Below are 18,347 nucleotides of genomic sequence, written 5' to 3' on the forward strand. Positions count from 1 at the left end.
GTTTAATCGATCCTTTATTATTTATTTATTGTTTAATTATGATTTAATGTTATTTTGATTTTATTTAAGTATTTATTGTTATCTAATTAATTAATTATTGAGGAGCTTATTTATATAGTTTTATTTGATTTATTATTATTCCTTGGATTTTATTTAAATTATTTATTTATCATTGAGCTTGATTATTATTACATATATATTATTCTTTGTTGTTACATGGTTATGGGATATATTATATAACTTACCTACCATTTTACCCTATTGGCTGAGTTGTGGGAGGTAAGTAAATAATACTAATAAATATTATTTACCTTGTAATCAAGCTAGATAGGTATAATATATAGTTTAATAGAATATTTTGATTAGTCGGTGCATTCCTATAGTTTTTGTTTAATTTTTCTATTTAATGGGTTTTGTCATGCATTATCAGGGTTAGCATCTCTGCAAATTTTGGATTGACAATTTTTTTTTCTTGGATGATTGAATTTAGATTTAGATTGTTGGAGATTTGGATTGGATTATTGCGCTTCTTCGGTTGCCTTGGCCATCACTTCAAATTTTCCAACTTGGAGTTGAGCCTTTATTCTTGAAATTTTGATTTGCAAACTGGAATTGTTTTCTCTATCTTCCTAAAAGATTTTTTTGGGGGTATTTGAAATGATTATTTGATACAATATTATTATATTTTGATTAGGGAAAAGTTTCAGGATTCTATTTATCCATATGTTCTTATGAAATGAAAGAATGTAGCTGTGTAATGATTTTGATGCAAGTGTTTGCCTTTGTTGTGCATATTGTTTTTGTTGTTTTCCTTTATGCTGGACATATAGAGTCTTTGTTTTCATTCTTTATGGTGTGAGAGTCCTTCTTCTAACCTAGTGAATCCATTGGTGAAGTTTGGTGCAATCTGGGTGTGTTCTGTGTAAGTCTGTGTCCAGGGGGTGCATAGTTTTGATACTGAAATTCATGTGTATGATCTTGTGAATCCAATTTCACGTTGCCTTAGTCCTATTTTTTCCTCCCTCATCTTCAAAGAGATTTATTTATCAATTTTGCAGGCCTATGTGCAAATTGGGCAAGTTTTGTCACTTGTATTGTCTATTTTTCCTGATTTTGCTTTTTGAACCCAAAACGCTAAAAGATGGCACCAAAACACCAAAAGAAGACCCCAAAAAGAAAAAATATGTCATGGATGTGCTAAATTGTCTCCCAAATGCGCTAAACTGGATTTTTGTTTCACATTTCTTGCCTGAGTTGCTAGTTTTGTCAATTTTGCTTAGTGTGAATGCTTTTCCAGATTTTGCACTCTTACTAGAGGCTCAATGTGATTTCTTTGCATTCTTAGAGAGGTATTTTGATTTTGTATTTCTCATATTATTGTTGATTTTTTCTCTGGTAAGATGGTTCATATCTTACCATTGAGGATTATGCTTATGTGTTATATAGCTCCAGCAAGAGTATGAATGCCTTGTTGTTGAGGAATGGTTATGAGAGCTCCAGTGGGATGATTATGCCTCACTGTTGAGGAATGATATTTCTTTTGTATTAGCTATTGATCTCATGTATTTTTCTTGGTTCATTGTTGTACTGATTTGGTGGAGACTCTTGCTTGCTTATGGGCATATGATTCATATTATGTTTCAGTTTGTATCATTGTCTACCTAGGTCTTGAGTGTGAGTTGGAACCCCATATCATCTCCTAGCATGGGGGGTGGTTCCTATTTGGTTCCACATGGTCAAGTGGTTTGATGCCTTCTTTCATTGGGAAGTTCTTCTTTGGATGCTTGTGTGCGTCGACATGGATTTATATTATCTCATCATGTGGATGGATCTTGGAGAATATTCTATATAATTGGAATTGATATCATGTGTTTTGTATCTTGAGAAAGATGTAATAGTAAAGAAGACTGTAATTAGTACCTTGTGAACATATGTATTAGAACTTGTAGTAGGTTGATTTCAGAATGAGATGTATTAAATGAGATTACCGCAAATGGATATTCAATGTGTATGTAATTCTGGATAACAAAGGAATTAAGTGATTGAGTGATATGATTGGATTATCTTGTGGTTTGTAGTGGATATGTTACGGTCATGTATGCCTTGATTTGGAATATTTTAATCTCTAATGTTAGTTATCCTTGGGATATGGAAATGAATGAGTAGTTGTAGATCTGTATGAACTCTATGATGCTTCATTATGTGGCACTGATTTCTAGGGGTTGAGATAGTATATTGTATCATGATGGCATTGTAAGTGTAAAGGATATTATGTACTTGAACTATGTATAATTATGAAATAGGACATGATGATGTAGAGACCAAGATCTTGTAAACGAATAGGATGATGTATTCATTGTATAGCTCATGTTGTAAGAATGTTTAATATGTTAAGATTGAGATCTATGTTGGATTAGGTAATTGAATGATTAGGTTATATGCATTCTTGTTGTATCAATGGTTCTTGAATTATTCTAATAGCATGAGATCCTAATTGGAAGGAAGATTAGTACTTGCTATTATAATCATGCATATATTTGTAGATAGTAACTCGATGAGAAGTGTAATGATTATTCTTAAGGAAGTGATATAGTTCCAATTGTAAAAGAAGGATATATATATATATATGATGTGAAAGATGAATAATGGAAAGTTATGAGAATTAGGAACAATTGGATTTGGTGTTTTAAAATGAACTTAGAAGTTTGAGATTAATTGGGAAATGAGATAGTAAGTAAACTATTGTCATTCAACAGTGACATTAAGATACCCTAGGGAATAAATAAATGAATAAGTAAATGAATGAAAAGTTTAAGTGTAAGCATTGAGATGATAATTGCTATGTTGTTATTCCACTTGTTTAATTAATGTTAAGAATATGGTTATGCTTGAATAGTTTATGCTTTCATATTATGTTATGATTAATGCATATGAGTAATGTTAGTTGTACTATGTTGCTTAGTGGATGTTTAAAAAAAAATCTCTATTTGTTGGTTGGATTAGTAGTTTTTTTTCTCTAGGGTATTTTGGCGGGCATTACAAATACTATGTTGGTCAGCATACAACTTATGTTGATTTTGTGCATGTTTTACATTATCTCTCAGAAATCTCATAAGATCCTAGCTCTTCTGCAAAAGATCTCTAGCTTTGGGCACTCTACTATCTCCAAATAATAAATTAATAAAGTTGGGAGCCTCATATTCATACAAAGCCATGTAAGGAGACATCTTGATAACCTGTGATATGTGGAGTTGTAGCAAAACTCACCCAAATGCAACCACTTAACCCACCCTTTTTGTTGCCTCAAAACATAGTTGTTGTAAAGTGGAAAATTGGATCCTAGTGACTCCCCACCTAGGAGAGAGAAAGGAAGCCACTAGGATGATTTTCACTTGGGAGGAACTTTACATTCAAAAGAGGGGTTGAATCCACTAGATCAAAATCCAAGAGAGACAAGGATTTGAATACTAAGTTGATTGCAAGTGGCTGAAGTGTGATTTACCCTCTTTTGTAAATGAGAAAGTTGACTTGTTGACTATGTGGAAAAGAGAGGGAAAATGAGTAAAATGAAGAGCTACCAGTTTGAGATTGCGTTGTAACTTTGGATGTGAGCTAATTAAATTGACGTGGATCTGCCCTACAAATTTGGAGAAAATTTTTTGGGATCGTGGCGAGAATGTACATGGTCCACCACAAAATCTGTGAAATGAAAAGGGTTCTTCTGTCTTTGCAAATAAAGCCCAAACCTACAATTACAGTTGTGCACTTGCAACCTACACACAAAAAGAGAAGAAAAGGGGGTTGTGGATAGGAGTTTGCCTTAGTCAAACCCCAATTGACGAATCAACCTAGAAAGAAAGTAATTGTAAATGTTTGAATGTAAACAATGGAGATGTATACCTTGTAGATCTGTAACTTGTTGATGGTGATTACTTTGCTTCTTGAATGTAACCATAAATGTTGTATGAAATGGCATGTAACATGACAAAACCCTAACACACACACATGCTTGCAAATGAATGTTGTAATGTTTCTTCAATGGATGAATGAAGAAGACTTGAATGCTTGATGATGACCTTGAAATATTGTATCTTCTACTTATGCTTTTTATCTCTTATCCTTTGTTATCCATCCATATGTTATCCATCTGTCTATCATTCATCCATGAATGACGGTATCGAATTCCCTTTTATACATGCCTAAAGGATTAACTTTCAACCACTGAAGGCCGACAAAGAGGAATAACAAACCCTAAAGACAAGAAGTGCATAGAAGATCGGGCAACCCACACATAGGACCATCCTAGGAGGTGGGGACAGGGGTGTCACATCAGTGTCCTAAGGGTACAAGGGCACCATGCCCCTGTCCTGCCCTATTTTGGGGCCTAGACAGGGTCTAGAGCAAATACAAGACATGAAGGAGAAAAGGAGAAAGATTAGAAATGCGAAAATAGATCCTGGTATAGGAAGGAGATTTCGTCGCCAAGGTGAGGACCCCAAATGTGGTTAAAATCGCAGGGGTTACAATTTTATGACACTACAGTTGCATAGGTAACCTTCCACTCATTTGTTAACAATATTGGTTTTCCCATCCATTTGAGGATGATAACTAGTGTTAGGAGTTAACTTAGTACCACACAACTTAAATAACTCCTACCAAAACAAGAACATAATTTTTTCATCCCTATCATTAATGGTGGTCTTAAGTGTCCCAAGAAGTCTAAACACCTCTCTAAAGAACAAAGTTGGCACCTGCACTATTGTATACCCTACTAAAATAGAAAAAATGTGAGAAAACTTAGTAAATTTTTCCACTACCACATAGATACAATCCTTCCCTTACACCTTCAGAAGCCCTATAATGAAATCCATCAAGATACTCTCCCACTTTTGAGTAGGAATTGGTAGGGTTTGTAGTAGACCAGCAAGGTAAGTGTGTTCATTTTTATTTTGTTGATACACACTACATTATTCAACATACTTGAGGATGTCATCCTCCATCCCTTTACATGATAATCTCTCACAGATTGCATATATGACTTGTAATAACCAAGGTGACCAGCCATTCGATTGTCATGAAATGTTTTTGAAATCTGCTCCTAAAACTTACTTCTGGACAAGCACAAACAATATTTTCCCCTTGTGTTAAATAATACCTTCTCTTACCTCATACCTATCATCCCATAATGAGCCATCAAGGATGCTATTTGCAAGTGGATTCTTGGCATATTATTCTTTTTTTTTAACCCTCCAATTTGTTTCTAACTCATAAATCAAGTAAAAAAGTAACCTTCCTAACAAAGCATTAGCCACTATGTTCCTTTTTCCCTTGACATAATTGATGTTAAAGTCATAGGCTTGGAGCTTACTCACCCATTTTTGTTGCTTCTCATTGAGATCTATTTGATTAAGAAAATATTTGTGTTTGTTATGATTTGTTTTCCCTACAAACCTCCCTCCAATAAGGTATTGTCTAAATTTGGCTAAGGCGTGCATTATCACCAACATCTTCTTGTCATAGATGGAGTGCCCTTTTTTTAGCTCATCTAAACTTTCTACTTTCAAAGACAATTGGATGCTTATTCTACATTAAGATAGCCCCTATCCCTTCACTTGATGCATCAAACTCAAGCTCAAAGGGCTAATTAAAGTTCAGAATAGCCAGAATAGGGCATGAACTCATCAATTTCTTAAATCAAACAAATGCTTGATGCATTATTTCAAACCAAACAAATGCCCCTTTCTTAGTCAAATTAGTAAGAGGGGTAGCCAATTCAAAAAACCCTTTCACAAACCTCCTATAGAACTTGCATAATCTAAAGAATGCCTTCAACTACATGAGGTTAGTAGGTGGAAGCCAATCAAGTATAGCCTTGATCTTTTTAGGATCAACACTAACTCTCTTGGATCTGATTATGTGCCCAGATATCGTAACTATGTCATACCAAATTCAAACTTTGACTCCTTTACAAACAAATATTCACTCTCAACGATACCCAAAACCTTGTCCAAGTGTCTCAAATGCTCTTCCCATGTCCTACTAAGAATGACAACATCACCAAATAAGATCAAGACAAACTTGTGTGACTGCTCAGTAAATATCCTATTCATGCATGACTGAAATGTAGCAGGGGCATTAGTCAAACCAAATGGCATGACTAGAAACTTAAAGTGACCAAAGTGGCATCTTAAAGTTGTCTTCTCAATGTCCTCCTCTCTGACTCTAATTTGATAATATCTAGATCTCAAGTCTATTTTGGAAAAATAGACCACCCCATGTAACTCATCAATGAGCTCATCTATGCATTGAATGGGGTTCATGTTCTTGATAGTCTTTTTATTCAATGATCTATAGTTAATACACATATGCATAGTATGATCCTTCTTCACCAAAATTACAAAAGAAGCAAATGGATTCTTACTTGGTCTGATATGCCACATCTCCAATAACTCCTTGATTTCCTTCTCTATTTCATCCTAGTGCCTTTTGGGATGCCTATAAGGTGTGGTAATAATGGGTTTGGCTCCCTCCTCTAACACTATCATATCCTTAATGCTTATATTAAGAGGACTACCTATAGGGATGATACTAAATACCTTGCTTTTATTAGTAAGAAAAGCTTGAATGTCTGGGGGATATATCCTCTTAACCTCCTTTATGATTGCAGGCATAACAACACACTCCACTACCCACTCAACCTAATCATGTCTAAATATCCTCTCCATACTTCTAAAAAATTCAAATTGTGATCCCCCATCAGACATACTCCTCAAGATTGCATTCCTACCCTTTGATCTAAATTTCAGTTCCAAGGTTTGAAAAAATAAGAGTGATCTTACCAAGAGATCGAAGCCAATGATTCCCAAGTATTGCATTTGTATCTCCAATACTCATCATATAGAAGTCATCCTTGACTTCATATTTCCTCACTACATTCTCAATTGTGGGATCATCCTAGTGTAGGTGGTTGTGAACCCATCTACAACCATCACTCTAAATCCATCAACCTCTTCTCTAATGTCCTCTACGTGCAACAAGTACCTCATCAACAAAGTTATGTGTAGCCCCAGTAGTGATCAAAGTCACCACCCATTGTCCATTAAGAATACCTTTGATATATAGGGACTCATTCTTTTATAAGCTATCTAATTGAGCTACCTTCCAATTGTTCTCTTCACACTTTTCAACCTCTTTTGTGGATTCTTCTTTCTCTTTTTCATCTAAATCAAATTGTTGGTCTGATTTTTCTAATGAACATTCCTCTACTGAATAGTATTCAATATTGTTCACATTTCCCTTTGATGAACATTTATGACCCAGGTTGCATAGTTTCCTGCATGAGAAGCATAAATTTTGCTTTCTCAATTCATTGAGTGTATCCCCATCAAGCCTAGTGTAATGATGAAAATTAGGGTTTCACCAATTAAGGTAGCAAAACCTCTAGTTTTGTTGTTCGTCTCTGTGAATCCTATCAATCCTCCCAAATGCAGCTTTGTACATGTTTCTTGGACACAAAATGAAAGGGGAAATTGTTGGGAATAGGGGTTTGCCTAAGTCAAACCCTGGTTTAGGAATTAACCTTGAATGAATAAATGCAAATACTGAAATAAATGTTGGAAAGATATACCTTATATTTGCAATTGTTGATGATGGTGCCTTTCTCTTTGAATATAATCACATATGTTGTATGAAATGGCATGAACATGATAAAACCCTAATCACACACACATTCTTGCATAGGAATGATGTAATTTTGCTCCAAAATGGTTGAATAATGAATATGCGGCCTTGAAGATCTCTGAAAAATGTTTGATGATGAATGCTTCAAGGATGCAAGAATTCTTTAGGTAGATAATGGATGGAGAATTAGATCTAAAATGAATTGATTAATATCTTTATATAGGGGGTTCTAGGTAAATTACCAATTAGGTTGACCTCCAAGGGTCATGCGAAGCCCCGAAGATCAAATCATACCATTGAGACAAAGCCCCAACCCAATTTCAAATTGGGGCCTGAATGAGTAGGACCATGGCATTTTGGGGAACCATGATCCAAACCAAGGCATCACATACCATGATCCTGCCTCAATCAAGACCAAAACAAAGCTGAAACAGGGTGGGTATCCCATGGTAGGACCCACAAAAGGTTGTTCATGGCCTCAAAGTTGGATAATAGGCAAAAAAAACCCAAAAAGGTGATGAGGATAGGACATGCTAAAGTAGGAGCACAAACATGAGGTGTAAATTGGCCCAATGACAATTTATGACGCTACACCTAGTGACTGATTTCTTTTGTTGGTTGTTTTCTTTGGTGAAATGTTTATTGTCCTTCTTGTGTGAAAAGGGTTTGGACTAAAGTTTAGATTTAGGGAGATCCCACTCCTTACTCCCTACTTTCTTCATGGCTTCATGCAAGGTTGGAGGGTCAAATACCTTGATCCACCCCTTAAGTGGTTCCATGAGTCCTTCACTAAACAACACCACCAATCTCTTCTATGTAGTTCCAGAAACCATAACACTAAGCCTTTGAAAATCTTCTATATAAGCATAAACTATGTCATATTGCTTCAGTTGTACAAGCTCCCTAAAGTGCACCTCGAAGTCCTTTTTATCAAATCTCTCAACAAGTTTGCTAGTAAACTCATCATAAGTGGTGATGGACCTATGACCCAAGGTAATGAGACCATGATACCACCATTCATGCACAACTTTTTTCAAATGCAAGGTGGAAAATTTAATTGCCTCATCTTCAACCATAGGTTTAAGAGCTAAATAGTTATCCATCTTATGCACCCAAACTCTAGTAGAGCACTTGTCACTACCATCAAAATGATCAAAGGTGACCTTACCCAATGCATATTGTAAGTCTTTTTGACCAAATGGACCTCTATAAAAAAATTTACCATCTCCTCTTGTTTTCTTTTGTTTCATGAATGTGTTAAAGGCTAGATCATCTCTAATTGCCTCATGAAGAGTCTCATATTCAGCATGGGCATGCATTAATTCATCAACCAATGGAAGAGGTATCTCGTTAATAGTCTGAAGAGCCCCTCTTTGAATCAAAGTAGGCTAGATTGGTCTAGAAGAAATACTTGTATCTATTGTTGTAGACAACCTTTAATCATTATTTGGTTGTCTAGAAGAGCTACAATTTGCACTGTTTGTTTGGTTTCTCTGTGTTTCATCTTGATTACCCAGACAATTGTTTGGCATACTTTGATTAAAATTTCCAAACAATTGAGACATCATATCAATCATAAGATCAAATTTCATTCCCATTTTTGTGTTTGGGCTCAAAGAATGAGCTCTCTCCTTGCCTTTATCTTCCATGGTCTTCATTGTGTTTTCACTATCACTAGAGATTCTTGATGCATGCCTAAGATCTCTGAAACCATTTCTCCCTCAGAAACTTGTTGTGGCTACTAATGCTCTCCCCTCTGTCCTTTGTTATAAAACCTTCATGTCCTTTCACTTATACAAAGTATGAGACCAATTGTGACAGGTCAACATAGGTTGGCATGATGGTATGTGTTCTAATACCACTGCAATGTCCACCCCTGATTTTTTTTGAAAAAAACACTGAAGTTGTTGCCCTATTATTTCCTTTAAATTTAATATAAACTATGTTATGATTTTTCTTTGTTTTCTTTTAGACTAGATAGAAGATGCAAAAAGGGTTTCATGCTTGTTTTCATTCATCATGTTTGAGATACAAGAGATCATGGAAAAAGGGTTTCATGTTTGTTTTCATTCATCATGTTTGAGATACAAGAGATACATTGCATATTCAAATAAGTAATTTATCTTCCATAAGGATTGGAAATTAATGTTATTGCATAGGGAATTAAAGAATTGATTGCAAACTACAAAAGAAGAGGGGGTTGGGCCTTCACCTTCCAAATCAATACATTAGCATAGAATTATCTTCAAACCATTGGAAGGTATTTTAACTTAACTCAACAAGCATGTGTTAATTCAAGATCAATAACCAGGTATACGATAGCAAACTAAAAAAATCTGACTTTTTGATATGAAATCAAACATGCAAATGACCTTCAAAGATGAACGTAATACTTGGAAGAGTTACCCATGTTTAGTCTCAAATACCAACAAACTTCACCAACAACCACTAATGTCCAAATGATGTTAAGGGCCTCCAAGCTCATAGATTTCAGACCCTTCAAGTTGTAGATTTTAGACGCCCAACAAAGAGGATGACTCGAGAATAAATTTCATAATTAAGTTTCAACCTCCAACAATGTTATGAACACTTTTAAACTCCTAGTTGTTAATAAATATGATCTCCAAAATTCTAGAAATGTCTATCAAACCCTGAAAATAATATATTAACGCCCCTTAAGCACACCAAAGGAAGCAAATCATCAAACACACCACACTAAAATCTGCAAACCCATTTCAAAAACACTAAAAATTTTCATTCAAACTCCACCAAAATGATAGAAATTAGGACCATTGTGAATACTAATGTGACCCCTCAAGTAGAATCACTCCTTCAGGATAGGGTGGATCTTTCACCACCAAAACCAGCAAGCAAAGATGAGGATTTTCATCCTCAACTAGTAGAAAATTAAACCTAGAAACAATCCAGTAGCATCCTATCATACTGTCAAGGAAAAGATGTCCAAATGAGAGCCCAAGAGTTGATTATATAAGAGATGGAAAGAAATTAGGGCAACCAAATTTGAAATTACTTTTCCCTCCAAGAAACCCCATTCCCATTAATGAGACATTTTAATTTATTTTTAATTTCATATGCCTCCCTTCCTAGGCGTACACTTTTGGAGGCTAAGATTTAGCCTTTGAAAAAGATAAATTTCTTAATTCATGGCATCATATTAAGACATAAAAGGTCCCCCTTTTAAAACAACATTGTGCAACTAGGCCAAGGGGTAATATTTCATATTTGGATGTTGGGTGATTAAAATTAAAATAAATTTCTTTGAACATAATAAAACTTCACCTATGTCCAAATTTGAAATATTACACTACTAGAGAAATAGAGGTTGTCCCAACTACTCAAAATTCACTTACTAAAAATAGTAAGTGTCCAAAAACCAAACTAGCCCAAACTGAGATATATTGAGAGTCACTATAAATAATAAGTGCTAAAAATGGTCACTACTATAAATAGTAACCCCTACCACAAAGCACCAAAAACCACCACTAGACCCTACATAGGCATTGAGTCCCCTAACCAACTTCACTTAGCCTACAGGAACTTTGTAATAGGCTAATGGACTACCAAAATGATCAGATGCAAGAATGGGACATTACATACCCACATAAACAATTCACATAAAACTTGGCTTAAGAATGATTTATGTAGGTAGTCTGCAAAATGAAGAATGTTTCCAGTACAAATGAGTTTAAGGATAGGATTTAGAGGATGACCCAAAAAATTATATCAGCTTAATTAGTATACAAGATTAATCATCATTCAATTAAGGAGAAAGTAAAAATTCTAACATAAATATCAAATTGAAAAATATTATGTGTACTAAGAAGGATGTCGAATGTATAAGCCATATTAATGGAGGTGACTCAAGTTTTTTATTTTTGTATACTTTTTGAAAATGGTGATCTCAATGTGATTTCCATTAAAGGGGTGTAGTCTTCAATGAGAGAATCAAGACCCAAATGGTCCTTATGAGTCTAAGTCTCTAGTCAAAGAGCATGCCTATCTTTTATAGATAGATTCCTACATTGTTTTGGTAGATGCCTATCTTGGATGGATATATGAACTCATGTCTCATTTGGATAGATACCCAAATCGTATGGTTGGATGTTTGTCATGAATTAAATGAATTCTTATTCCATATGGATAGAATTAATTGAGTATGCAAATGAATGAATACTAGATAACTTAATTAGTAATAAAATTTTAACAATTTAAAGAAAAAAGTCAAATTTCAAGATACTTGAGGTTTGTTACACAAATAATGCATTAAAAATAGACATTTAATGTTAGGATTTCATATTAATGTCCACATAGGTTAGAATAATAACATGTGTTATAAGGAATTAGGTGAACTAAGTTATTGTGACAAATCATGAAACTATTCTAGATGAAAAAAAAAATTGTTGAAGTTGTGTTTGTTTTATGGTCCTTAGAACAACTCATAATTAGGGAGTAGTTCCTATAATGTAGGAAATGAAACTCCTTTAACTATGTAATGTGTATTGAATGTTATATGATATAAAATAATCAAATAATATTATTTGTGTGTAATATTTTCAAATGTAGCATAACATTCTAAAAAATCAACATGGTGTCAAAATTGCATATGATTTTTTGGTGAATATCACTAAAGCCACTACGAATCTTCCTTCTACAAATAACAAGGTTGCCACAGGGTTTGACCTTTACTATAACACATCATCCACTAAATTAAGTGGTGTAAGATTACCTATGCTTTGTTTTAGCTTATTTTTATTGGAGATATCTTTCAAACCAATTCAAGAGACATATCTTTATGCAGTAAGACGGTCGCTTCGATTTTGTTGAAATTTTTTATTGGTGTTTAGTTTTTTTTTTGGGTAAAATTTAGAGTTTTTAGTGACATTTAATTTCAAATAAGGACTAAATGAGCTCAAGATGTAATGTCTCATTTGGTTGTTGTGATTTCCTTGAAAATTTTGATTAAGGACTTGTTCTCATAGGAAATTTGGAATTTTGAATTAGGTGTTTTCTCTTAAACAAGAACTTTGAGTGATCTCAATAGTTTTTTCTAAATATTAGCATCACTTTCCACGTGTGGCATGTGGAGTAAGAGGTGGTGTTGACAAGATTATGCCCATTTCTTATGTAGACATCATTCCAAGGGAATAACCAAATAAAGAATAGACAATGTGCAATTTGATTCAAAGGGCAATCATCCACTTGTGTGGGGATTATTGAGGTGCTCGAGGATTTAAATGTTGGGGATGATGAGGAGAATATTTTTGTTACTCTGATCCCCAAATTGGTGGGCAAGTGATCTCTACCATCAAGATTGAATGTTTTGACGACTCATGAGACTAAGGTGGATCAATTTTCTATGCTCCCTCTTCTCTCTTTTGGTGGGGGCTTTGCCTACCCTTAGATATTGCCCTAGTAGATGAACTTGTTCTATCTTGTGTTTTCTTTTACTAGTATTACAAAATAAGATGTGTATGTAGAATTGTTTTAGGCCTGTTTATTTGAATATTTCTTTCCAAGAAAATAAGATCGTGAATAAATTCATCAAGAAATTTGAAGCTAGAAATTTTCATACATGGAAAATACAAATGCAGTTACACATAGAAAATATCTTTGGGATGTTGTCAAACCAAACACAATCTCACCAACTAATAGAGACAATTGCTTAGTGAAATATCAAAAATAAATAGCATTTGGCACTATTGGCCTTGGCTTGTCAAAACCATACCTACAACATGTGGATTTTATGAAATTTACAAAAGAGATTTGGGAGTCAATAAATAAGCTTTTTTGATTTGAAGTAGAAAGTGCAAAGACAACATTAAAGGAGAGATTGTATGAATTGAAGATGGATAAAGGTGCAAAAATAAAAAATTATATAATTAAGTTTCACTCCCTACTAAATTAGGTAGTTGGCATTAACTAAAAAATTATAAGATGATGATGCAAAAGCAATAATTTTGAAGAATATGTATAAGAGTATGTATGATATCATATTTACATTAAGAAAGGTAAAAATTAGTCTTGAAGGAGTAATCTCTAGTCTACTTGATCAAAATGAATGCTCAAAACTAGAAGTATTATCTATACAAAAATGATCAAATAAAAGTCAAAGAACCTTCTTCCATCAAGAATAATCAAATGTTATTATTGTAAATAAGTAGGACATATAATTTTGAATTGTTAAAAAAAAGGCACTCGAATAACTGAATGATAAGCTAGATCAAAGTCTTGCTTGACTAAAGAAACAAATTGGGTATAATATGTAAAAGAAGAACTATCTTGTCTTAATGAATAGTTTCTATTTTAGATAAATTCAAAATGAAAGTTGGAGGCATTAGAGGATGGAGGCTATATAGCACCTCTCGTCAACACTAATGATGAAGTCGCCATTTGTATTAGTGGCATTTCATTTCATCGTTGCACGCAAAATGATACATTATAAATATTCCTCTACTAAAATTGAAAAAGGAGAATATAGATGCTCTAAATAGTTGTATAGAAGAGTACATAGCTATAGAGATCCTCTTATTGTTAACCTTCTTTGAAGTGTGGTTAGCCAATGATAAATTCATTACAAATGAAAGAAACTTATAAGTTCTTGTATGTAAGGAAGCATGTGTAGCAAGATGCAAATAGTAGTATTAAAACCTAAAAAATATGCATAGGCATGCGATTTTATTTTCAATTCATGTGATGTAATTTATCTCCATGTTCACACTAAGAGGGGTGTTCAGAATTCATGTCAAGGAAAATGAGTTGTAATAATAACTCACAAAACTATTGAAGGTGAGAAAATAATTATTTGTTGAGAATTTATTTTTATTATGAGTTGTTAAAACAACTCGTATAATAAGGAAGTGGTTCATATATAATGTAGGAAAGTAAACTTCTATAAGTGTGTAATGTGTATTTAATATGAGATGATATAGAATAATTGAATAATATTATTTTGTGCAATATTTTCAGTTGCAACATAACATTTTAGAAAATCAACTTTTAAAACATAATTATGCTATACAAGATAACCTCTAATTGAGAATCACATGATGTGAGAAATATGTAGATGCTCTCATTATATTAGCATAACTTTAGCATTCCTTCAATTCTTAAATTGATAAAATAATGTTGGATTAAGTATTGATGGCCAAATGATGATTAAAAGGTTGAAACTATAGAATTTCAATGCGGGAAATGAATGTATGATATTTAATCCTGGATCAAACGTCTAATCCATGATCATAGGAGTTGATAATGAGAGGTGGAAAACAACAGGGACTTCAAAATTATGTTAATTTTTTATTAAAATAATGATTATTAGTTAACTCAATTTGATTAACTTTTTAACATATTTGATTGGTGAATTAACTATTTACATGAAGCAACTAAGAGAGTGCATGAAGTTAGGAGTTAACTATTTTCATGAAATAGTTACCTAAGTGCATGGGTGAGCCAACTGATTAAATGCATGACTTAGGTGATTTGGATTGATTAGTTGACTAATTAGATGGATCTTATTTATTTATTAATTTATTTTAATGGATAATTTGTGTGAAAAATTGAGAGAGGAACCTAAGTGAGTGTGGAAGAGGATTTGGAGCATTTCATGGATTCTAAGATAAAACAAAGGAATAGAGGTCAAAGAAGAGTTTTGACAATGGCGAATTTGAAATCTTAAACCATGGAAGAATTTTGGAAGGTGATAATAATTATAAAACCTAATAGAAATAACCTTAGAGAGAGCTTGAAAGTGAATGTACTAGTAATGAGAATGAAGTAGAGATATTTGAGATTGGTGTTTTCCTATGTTCTCCAAGGACACATCACCTACAAAATTTGACCCTACAACCTATAGGGGATATTTTACAAATGCAATAATAGGTAGGAAACATCTCCACCTTCCTAATTCAAAAATGAAATATGAAAATATTTAAAGAATGATATTTTTTTGACATGAAATGCTAAGGTAATACCAAGGAACATATGGGTTGTCCCAACAATGACTGGATATCCCCTATATTTTAGTTTACATAAAATGCAATTTATAAATTTAAAAAAAAAAAACACAAAACTCAAAAATATAAGGGATGGGGAGCTTATAAGTAACCCTACGCCCCTTTAGACCTTGATCCTAAACCTTAAAAATTCACTAACTATAAACAAAAAAATATATTCATTTTATCATTTTTCATATTGTGAAGAAGACAAAGAAGGAGAACAATGATAAAAAAGAAATAAACGTATGAAAAATGGCATGCATCTTTATACCAATCCTAAACCTTACAAAGTCACTAACTATAAAAAAAAACAAGTTCATTTTGTTATTTTTCATATTGTGAAGAAGACAAAAAGGGCTCAAAACAATGAAAACAAAAGCAATAAACTTGTGAAAAATGGTCATTTCTTGAAATTTGATGATTCCACGGCTACCATGGATCATTCTACCTTTTCCCACATTTTAACTGACATTGACATCCCTATGCCCCTCCCTAGGGATGTGGTTATTATTGTTGGGGATAGGCCATGGACTCAATCTTTGGATTATGAGGGCTTCCCCTTTCGCTATCGGAGATTCTTTTCAATGGATTACTTAGCTTTGAATTGTTCTCTCTCTCACCATAGAGGTGTTGCTACTTGGTGGAAAGATGCTACGATTGATCACTTGACTATCAAGGCTTCTGAATCTGATGACTCCTCCCAAGTTGAGGTTGTGCCTCTTATGACTGTTGAGGCCCCTATTGGCCCTCTTGTTGCTACTGATGTGGCCTCCTCTAGCCCCAAGGCTCTTTCTCTTATTTCTCCTATTCTACAGCAATGATCTTCTCCTGGTGAATCTACTCTTGTTGTGGTTTTGCAACAGCATTCTACTCCTGGCAAATCTACTGATGTTGTGGTTTTTTAGTAGCGTTCTACTCTTGGTGATTCTACTCCTATTGTGGTTCTACAACAATAGTTTTTTCATGTTGTGGACAATAAATCTACAAGGATTTCCTTGCTTGATCCTTCTCATGATGTTCCTAATAATAGTATCACTTGGATGGTTGTTTGTTGCAGGCACAAGGGCAAGCCCTCCCCCCACCCCCAAATTCCTTCAAATCATTTTTTGGGTGTCTCTCCCCACTCCTAAGTCGGTGTTATGGGCTATTGATGGACTGGTAGGATTTTTAGCAGTGGTATTTTGATGACTTGTTAAAGGATTGTCAGTCCTAGGTTTGTTAAGGGTCAGCACTCTTTTTTTTGCTACATTTCTTTCTTGCTGCCTATGGGCTATTTGTATAAAGGGCTAGCACCCTTGCTTTTTTGCTTATGTTAATCAATACATACATCTTCAAGGTTTATGTGGTCTCAAAGGCTTTATATAATGGGGCTCTACCCTTTTCCCTTTCCCTTTCCCTTAACTATGACATGGAGAGCACTATGGTTGTTGGCTCCAAAACCTTGCAAGGCCCCTCGACCTTATTGGGCTTACTGTCCCCAAAGCCCCACCAAGAAGACCTACACCTCAACCCCACTTACAACTTCATATAGTTAGTCTAAAGGATAGGCTTACCACTTAACAATTGGAGAAGTCATTAATTGTGTAGGGCACCTTACAACTCCATGATCATCATAATCATGAGTATCATTAGACTTCAACCAAAAGATGGGATTTTGAACTTGAAGATGGCAAATAAGTTGATGAAGAGAAGACACATGAGGGCAACAGTTGGGGTTCCATTAAATCATGTAGTACCTCATAGTAGTAATCATTTAGTTTTAGAATCAAATTTTGAAGTAATGTTAGCAAAGATGTTGATTAGGGGCAATAGCACATTTTCTATGTTCTTGTCATTTTGTAGTTTAAACTTGTAGCCTTTGAGCATTTTGTAGTAATTTTTATATTATATATATGCACATGGACAATGAAAACAATTGAATTTTGTTAACTCATTGTCAACTCTCATGTGAAATATAAATTCAACTCTAATGTTGAGTATTAAGTTTCTATAGTATATATGGTCAATGCTTTGTCAATGTTATCATATGAAAATTTGAATTTTTTTATACTTTATAATTTTTTCGTCCCCTTTGATAGGGCCTCCCAAAAAAACCTAACCCAGCAACATGTCCCTCCATCCTTTACCAACCCCATTCCAAAAACTTGGTGAAACATAATGTTTTCAAATGCATATGTAGAGTGCTTGGGTTTCAAGATATCCATTAGGAGGGGAACTTAGTAACACAAGGTTATAGGGTTTTGAATAAAGTTGAATTGGACAAAAGCACTAAGTGCAATGATGTCCTTCGGGTAACAACACTTACACTTTCAAACATGGATTGGTGTCAACTATGTATATTCGATTTAGTTTACACAGCACACTAGAAATAAGTTTTTAGACTAGGAAGAAATCAAAATGAACCTTAAAACATGTCTAAGGATTGATCACTAAAATGAGCACAAAAACATAAGATGAAAAGTGTGAAATATCCAATTTTCAACCTTATAATTCTAGGTCTCCACCTTTGTGATGTCTCAACTCTTATAATAGAATTTAATAATAAAAAATAATCAAATTAAAATACAAAAGAATAAAAATATAATTAAAATTAAAATATAAAAGAATATAACTAGATATAATTAAAGTTTAATTAAATTAATGAATGTTCAA

Source organism: Cryptomeria japonica, chromosome 11 (assembly GCF_030272615.1).
Source record: "Cryptomeria japonica chromosome 11, Sugi_1.0, whole genome shotgun sequence".
Classification (NCBI taxonomy): Eukaryota; Viridiplantae; Streptophyta; class Pinopsida; order Cupressales; family Cupressaceae; genus Cryptomeria; species Cryptomeria japonica.